This window comes from Cebus imitator, unplaced genomic scaffold (assembly GCF_001604975.1).
Source record: "Cebus imitator isolate Cc_AM_T3 unplaced genomic scaffold, Cebus_imitator-1.0 Scaffold45, whole genome shotgun sequence".
Classification (NCBI taxonomy): domain Eukaryota; kingdom Metazoa; phylum Chordata; class Mammalia; order Primates; family Cebidae; genus Cebus; species Cebus imitator.
This window is the reverse complement of record NW_016107360.1, coordinates 2,707,165-2,713,324: the sequence shown is the minus strand read 5'-3', so window position 1 is coordinate 2,713,324 and position 6,160 is coordinate 2,707,165. Positions and strand designations below refer to the sequence as shown.

The following is a 6,160-nucleotide window of genomic DNA, read 5'->3' as shown; positions in this document are numbered from 1 at the left end:
CCTCCTGGGTTCAGGCAATTCTCCTGCCTCAGCCTCCTGAGTATCTGGGATTACAGGCATGCACCACCATGCCCAGCTGATTTTTTGTATTTTTAGTAGAGACAGGGTTTCACTATGTTGACCAGGATGGTCTCGATCTCTTGACCTCGTGATCCACCCGCCTCGGCCTCCCAAAGTGCTGGGATTACAGGCATGAGCCACCGCGCCCGGCCACAAATAATTCTTAAATCTCAACAATAAGATAACAACCCGATTAAAAAAATGTAAAATATCTAAAAAGACACCTCACTAAAGATGATATAGAGACAGCAAGTGAGCATATTAAGAGATGCTTGGCACCACTCATCATTAGGGAATTACAAATTAAAACCTCAATGAGAAATCACTACATACTTATTAGAATGACTACAATTAAAAAAAAAGAAAAAAGAAAGAAACTGAAAATACAAAGTGCTGGCAAGTATGTGAAGCAACAGGAACTCTGCTGGTGGGCATACAAATTGGTACAGCCACTTTGGAAGACAGTTTGACAGTTTTGTTTTAGTTTTTGTTTTTTTAACAAACAAGTCTTACCATAAGATCCCGTTAATACACTCCTAGGTATTTACCCAATTGAGTTGAAAACATGTCCACATAAAGATTGCATATGAATGTTTATGGCAGCTTATTCATAATCACCAAAATTTGGAAGCAACAAAAACATCCTTTAAGAAGTAAATGGATAAACAGTGGTTCAGCCACACAATGGAATATTATTCAGTAATAAAAAAAGCTTCAGCCTACCAAAATACATGGAAGAATCTTAAATGCATATTGCCAAATAAAGAAGCCAGTCTGAAAAGGCCACATATTGTAGCTCAATGTCATTCCCCAGAAGGCAAAACTATAGAGACAGCAGAAGAATTAGTGGTTACCAAAGGTTGGGTGTGGGGAAGGATGAATTGGTGGGGCACAGAACATTGTTAGGGTGGTAAAACTATTCTATATTGTACTGTAATGGTGGATATATGACATGATGCAGTTGTTAAATCTCATGGAATCTTACAACACAGAGTAAAACTTAATATAAACTATGGACTACATTAACAATAATGTATCAATAGTTGTTCCTTAATTGCAACAGATGTACCACACTGATGCAAGATATTAAAAAATCAGAAATCTAGGGGTTGGGAGGAGGCAACAATGTAGCTGTTTGATTTTCTGTAAATCTAAAACTTTTCTTAAAAGTAAAGTTTAAAAATGAAGTTAATAGCAGAAATTAAAACTCTGACCCTAGTGAGCACAGATCATCAATCAAACTTCCTCCTCTGGTAAACAACAAAAACAAGCCTGCTGTTCTGTTTTTAATTTTATTTTTTAAGAGACGGGATCTCCCTATGTTGCCCAGGTTAGACTCAAATTCCTGGGACAACCAATCCTCCCTCCTCAGCATCCTGAGTTGCTAGGACTATAGGCATGCAGCCTGCTGCTTCCTCTGGATACCATTGCGAACTTTAAAAGCTAGAGAATATGCAAAATTAACAAAGAACTTTATCCCCATTTTGACAATAGTCCTGGGAGTTGCCCATAGCTTAAAAAGAAAATACTGATCCCTCTTTTTAGTTGACTTGTTTTATTAATAAAGGTGGAAGAATGTAAGACATTAAAAAGACCTTCTACAACAAAAAGAGATTTAGTTTTGACATAATAGAAATAAATAAAATTTCCTTGTCAACTACCAACATACAATCAAGAGTAAGCGCTCCTTAAATCCTAGGTATGATCCTAAGTGCTTTCCATGCATTATTTAATTACATTCTCAAAATAACTGTGGAAATCAAGTGCAATTATTTTCCTCATTTGACAGATGAGGGAATCATGGCTTAGAGAGTTTAATCACTCAAGAATGAGGAGCCAAATTTGCAAGTGGTATGTGTGGATTCAAAGCCTGAATTACAATGGCCATATTACTTCTCAATTCTGAGAAAACTGGTATAAAATTCATTACTAGAGTATATTTCAATATTTTTAAACAAGTTTAGTCAAAACAATGTAACCAAGATAGAGTCCTAAAATATATAAAAATGCTCTATGTTTGTCAACCTTGAATAAGATTTTGAGCAAATATCATTATAAGCCTAAGCCATCTTAGTGATATCTTTGCAGAAATGTGTATAATGTTCATGTATGCAATGTACACATGCACAAGTGTATTCAGAGAGGTACAGAAAGAGGGAGAGAGAAGAAGAGATCTTCTAAACCATTAAAAAATATATTGTTGTTTTCATTATAATGACTTGAATAGGTCATCAAGGTACTAGAACATAACTGCTGACTGCTATACCAAGAGGAAATTTATAAAGCTGCATATCTCATCTCTGCCTTCTTTCCAATTTACTCAGTATGGAAAATGATATTGGCCTTCCAAAACCTTCACTTATGTTTGGACCCTTTCCATCTTTGAGTCTTATTCTAGTGTTGCTGACCATTAAAATAAATTTTTCAGTGGGGCTAGAAAAACCTCTTATTAGCCCAAGCAAAGCTTTATATGGATTGTGTACTTTAAGAGGTTAATCTAGCCAGCCAACTCACTTTGTTGAGAAGTATTAAATGGAAAGGCTGTAATATTCAAAGAAAGCCAAAGTTCACTGGGTAAAACCTCAATAATATAATGGAGCATAAAACTTCTAAAAATTTTTATCACAATATTTTATGAAACATATGCACACACTCACTGGAAGAAAATCCAAATGGTTTTGAAGGTCAGTTCAAAATCACCACATATGTAGAATCTCTGCGAGAAATAAGTACCATTTCCAAAATGCCAGGAAATATGTACTATTTTCAAAACTTCCTTTCCCTACTTGATAGTTTATTATCAGTCCAGCAGTATACTATATAAAAACAATAAAGTCATCTACTACAGCAATGATACTATTTTCAGCCAAAGTACGTTTAGTAAAATATTCCAAATTTTTCCTATCAACACACCCTTATGTTATAGAACAAAAGAAATTATAAAGTATAATTCTAGAAGGAAGTACTACTTTAAGTGTGGCCAATAAATATAAAAATTCAAACCAATTCAAAACTAGTTATGTAAAGCCTTTGATGTCTGTTGTTATGAAAGGAGGAGAAGACACTCCATTCCTATGTTTTAAAGAAAAGTGAATTGGAATAGGCATGTAGAGCCAACTCTTAATATAATTTCATGTTGCTAAAATGCCCAAATTCTAGGAGCAACTGTGATTCTCCTAAGGGGAAGGAAGTAAAGGTCCACTTTGTGTGACATAGGTCAGATTTCTGCGGCAAATGAGATTTCTGTAGTTAACTGTTCCTGGGTTATCACTGTCTTCGGAAGGTCTTTAAAGGTCAAGAGAGGTTCCAAATTGTGCTCACTGCTTAAGGGACATCCCTAGGGCTACCTCAGTCAATGTAAGATCATTAGGACTTTTCTAACTCTGATTCCAGTTCTACTCTCATAAATGTTGCTTGCTAATACATATTGCTGATGTAGATTTAAAAGAAACTAAAATAGTATCATACATAGATCAAATGATAGAATACACTCATTTAACAAGTCTTTTAACTCTAAGATTGAGTTCAATGAAATCCAAGCAGACAGCAGAGGTTTAGAATCTGGCTCTAATAACAAAGCATCACTCTACAGTAGCTGTGCTGGTGTTTATGCTCTGTGATCAATGATACTATTCTAGATTTCATTTAGTATAATGCAGCTTTATACAAATTATTTTAAACAGTTTACCCAATCATCACATATGTTTTATTAAGGTAAAATTTTGTTGTTTACTTTGTTTGTAAAGACTTTTGAATCACTGAAATACAATAAATGTTGAAGTAAAAATTATTATTTGACAACATTTCAGCATTGTTCTTTTAGTGCAAATATATGTCTTAAGTTTTCTCACAATGGAATTGTAAAGACACCAAATGGATTATATTTATAAAAGCTGAAAGAGTTCCATCTATTTTGTAATTAATAAAGGGTATCTCTAAGTATTTTAGATAGTGTGTAGAAAGCATCTGTATTTAATTATATCTTACTTTTCTTAAACAGACGATGGGAATTGAATTAAGGAATATTTTGAAACCCCTATAGAGTTATTAAAGTATTAATGGCTGTTCAAGAACTTTATTACTACAATGCTTGAAAATGTTTAGTATTACAGATCAACAGCCAGACACTTCATAAATATCATATTTTCAACATAAAAGGAAGAAACATGAAATACTGAGCAAACGCAGAAAAAATACCTCTAGAAAAGAACAGAGATTTTCAGTATTATTATATAGCACATAATAAGGCAAAGAAAATGTCTTGCATATTTGTACAGAATTAAATAGGGTTTGTTACATATATATCCTAAGCAGGATTTCTTTTTAAATTTTGTTGTGGATTGAGAATTTCAATGAGAATAAATTAACAGCTTGTTATTTATTCTTCACAGAGGAAAAACCTTAAGCTGTTCGCATGGCAACAGTGGGGCACAAAGTATGGGTTTCTAGTACTTCTCCTTAAGTATTAAAAATACTAGATTTTCTCTCTGTGTGCTTAATGTTCCCAAATTCCACTTCTTTTCAAAGTCAATATCAGTTCTGCAGTCAGTTTTCAATATTCCCAGTGGTAAGGATATATTCAAAGGCTGTGTGCTCAGCAGGAAAGAAGGCTTTCCCTGTGAATGTAACTGTATCACTCATCAGTAACCCCCTACCATAAGGGGAATCCATATTTTTCTTTCCTTTTAGTAACTCCTTGGACTCTTGAATGCCAGTCACTGCCCTAAGACCTGGGTTAGTATCTACATAACTTCAGTAAATAGCTCCTACTCATGCAACTCACAAATAAATGTCAAGTCTGCAGATCAAAGTCCCCACATTCTAAAACTCATGTTCTTTATAGATCACTTTTCATAAAGTATACTCATGTTTTAGAAATAACATAGAGGCTCACTTTTTGCTTTTGTTCTTTTATCGTAGAAAAGTTTCTTTACAAGAAAGACATTCTGATTGTAGACAATAGTGTGAAATTCTGATGCAGTGCATAAAAATCAATTATCCTTGCCTTTGAATAGACTTCTATTAAAGTATTTTATAATGCTGATATCATCATTTAGTAGACATGCAAAAATCTTTGGGCTATTTAAATTAAAAAGCACAGGTTCTTTTGCAGTGTTTAAACATCCTTTCCTAGTGCCTGGTACAATACAGGATAGACGATGAGTAACAAATTCTATTCATAATTAATTTTATTTTTAAATCTTTATAATGCTACAGGTAAATAACATGACAAAATAGCTTCAGCATGTGTTTTTATAATCTATATTCACTTTAATTACTCAAAATTGCTTGGGAAAATGAATATAATTATTTGAAATTATTTTCACTCGGCAGATTTCATATATAAAATAAATAAATCTATACTTCTTCCCATAGATTTGAGTCAAATACAATAGACCAAGCTATCTTATATGAATATCTTTTCAGATCAGTTGTGGAGATAAACATTTTTAAATTTACTACTCTCTAAAGAACTGCCTTTGGCAAACAACATGAGATTTAGAATAGAATGTACACAAATGCTATTTATATGTATATCTATTTAAGGTTTAATCATATTTATTATAGCAGTAAGAGTATATAAGACATTAAATATATACACATCAGAGTGCTCAGAAAGGAGACAAAGATGGGACAACAAATACAATCCTCAGAGCCACAGAACTGTTTACTAAATTCCCAATAAAAGCTTCATTGTGCTATTTCCCCTAAATAAATGTTAACATAACTGCATGAGATTATCAGGTATAATTTCACTTCGAGTTCTATTATTATCCATGAGATATTAGGCAAGTCACTCACTCAGAAGGTAGCTTTGGCCTTACCTGCTTTCAACACAAGAACAATTAAAATTTAAGGTCTGTAAAATATTTGTCAAAAAATGTTAAAGTGTATTATTCTCATTTTTGTGGTAAATGGTTGAGGCTCAGTAGAAAACCAGGCTGATGAAAGACATTACAAAGGCCCTATCTAATGGAGAAGAGTTAGATTTTCTGAGAAATCAAAATTTTATTTTTATTTATTCCTAATAAGAAAATAATTTGGCTAAAATTCAAATATGATAAACTTTTAAAATGTAAAAGATATTTTGATTATGTTG

At 32.9% G+C, this 6,160-nt stretch overlaps 1 protein-coding gene across 23 annotated transcripts in view; it reads right to left on the bottom strand.

Moving 5' to 3' along the window:
• The window catches only part of HDAC9 (histone deacetylase 9), a 900,368-nt gene that overhangs the window by 382,257 nt on the left and 511,951 nt on the right, over nucleotides 1–6,160 (bottom strand). The window lies entirely within an intron of this gene.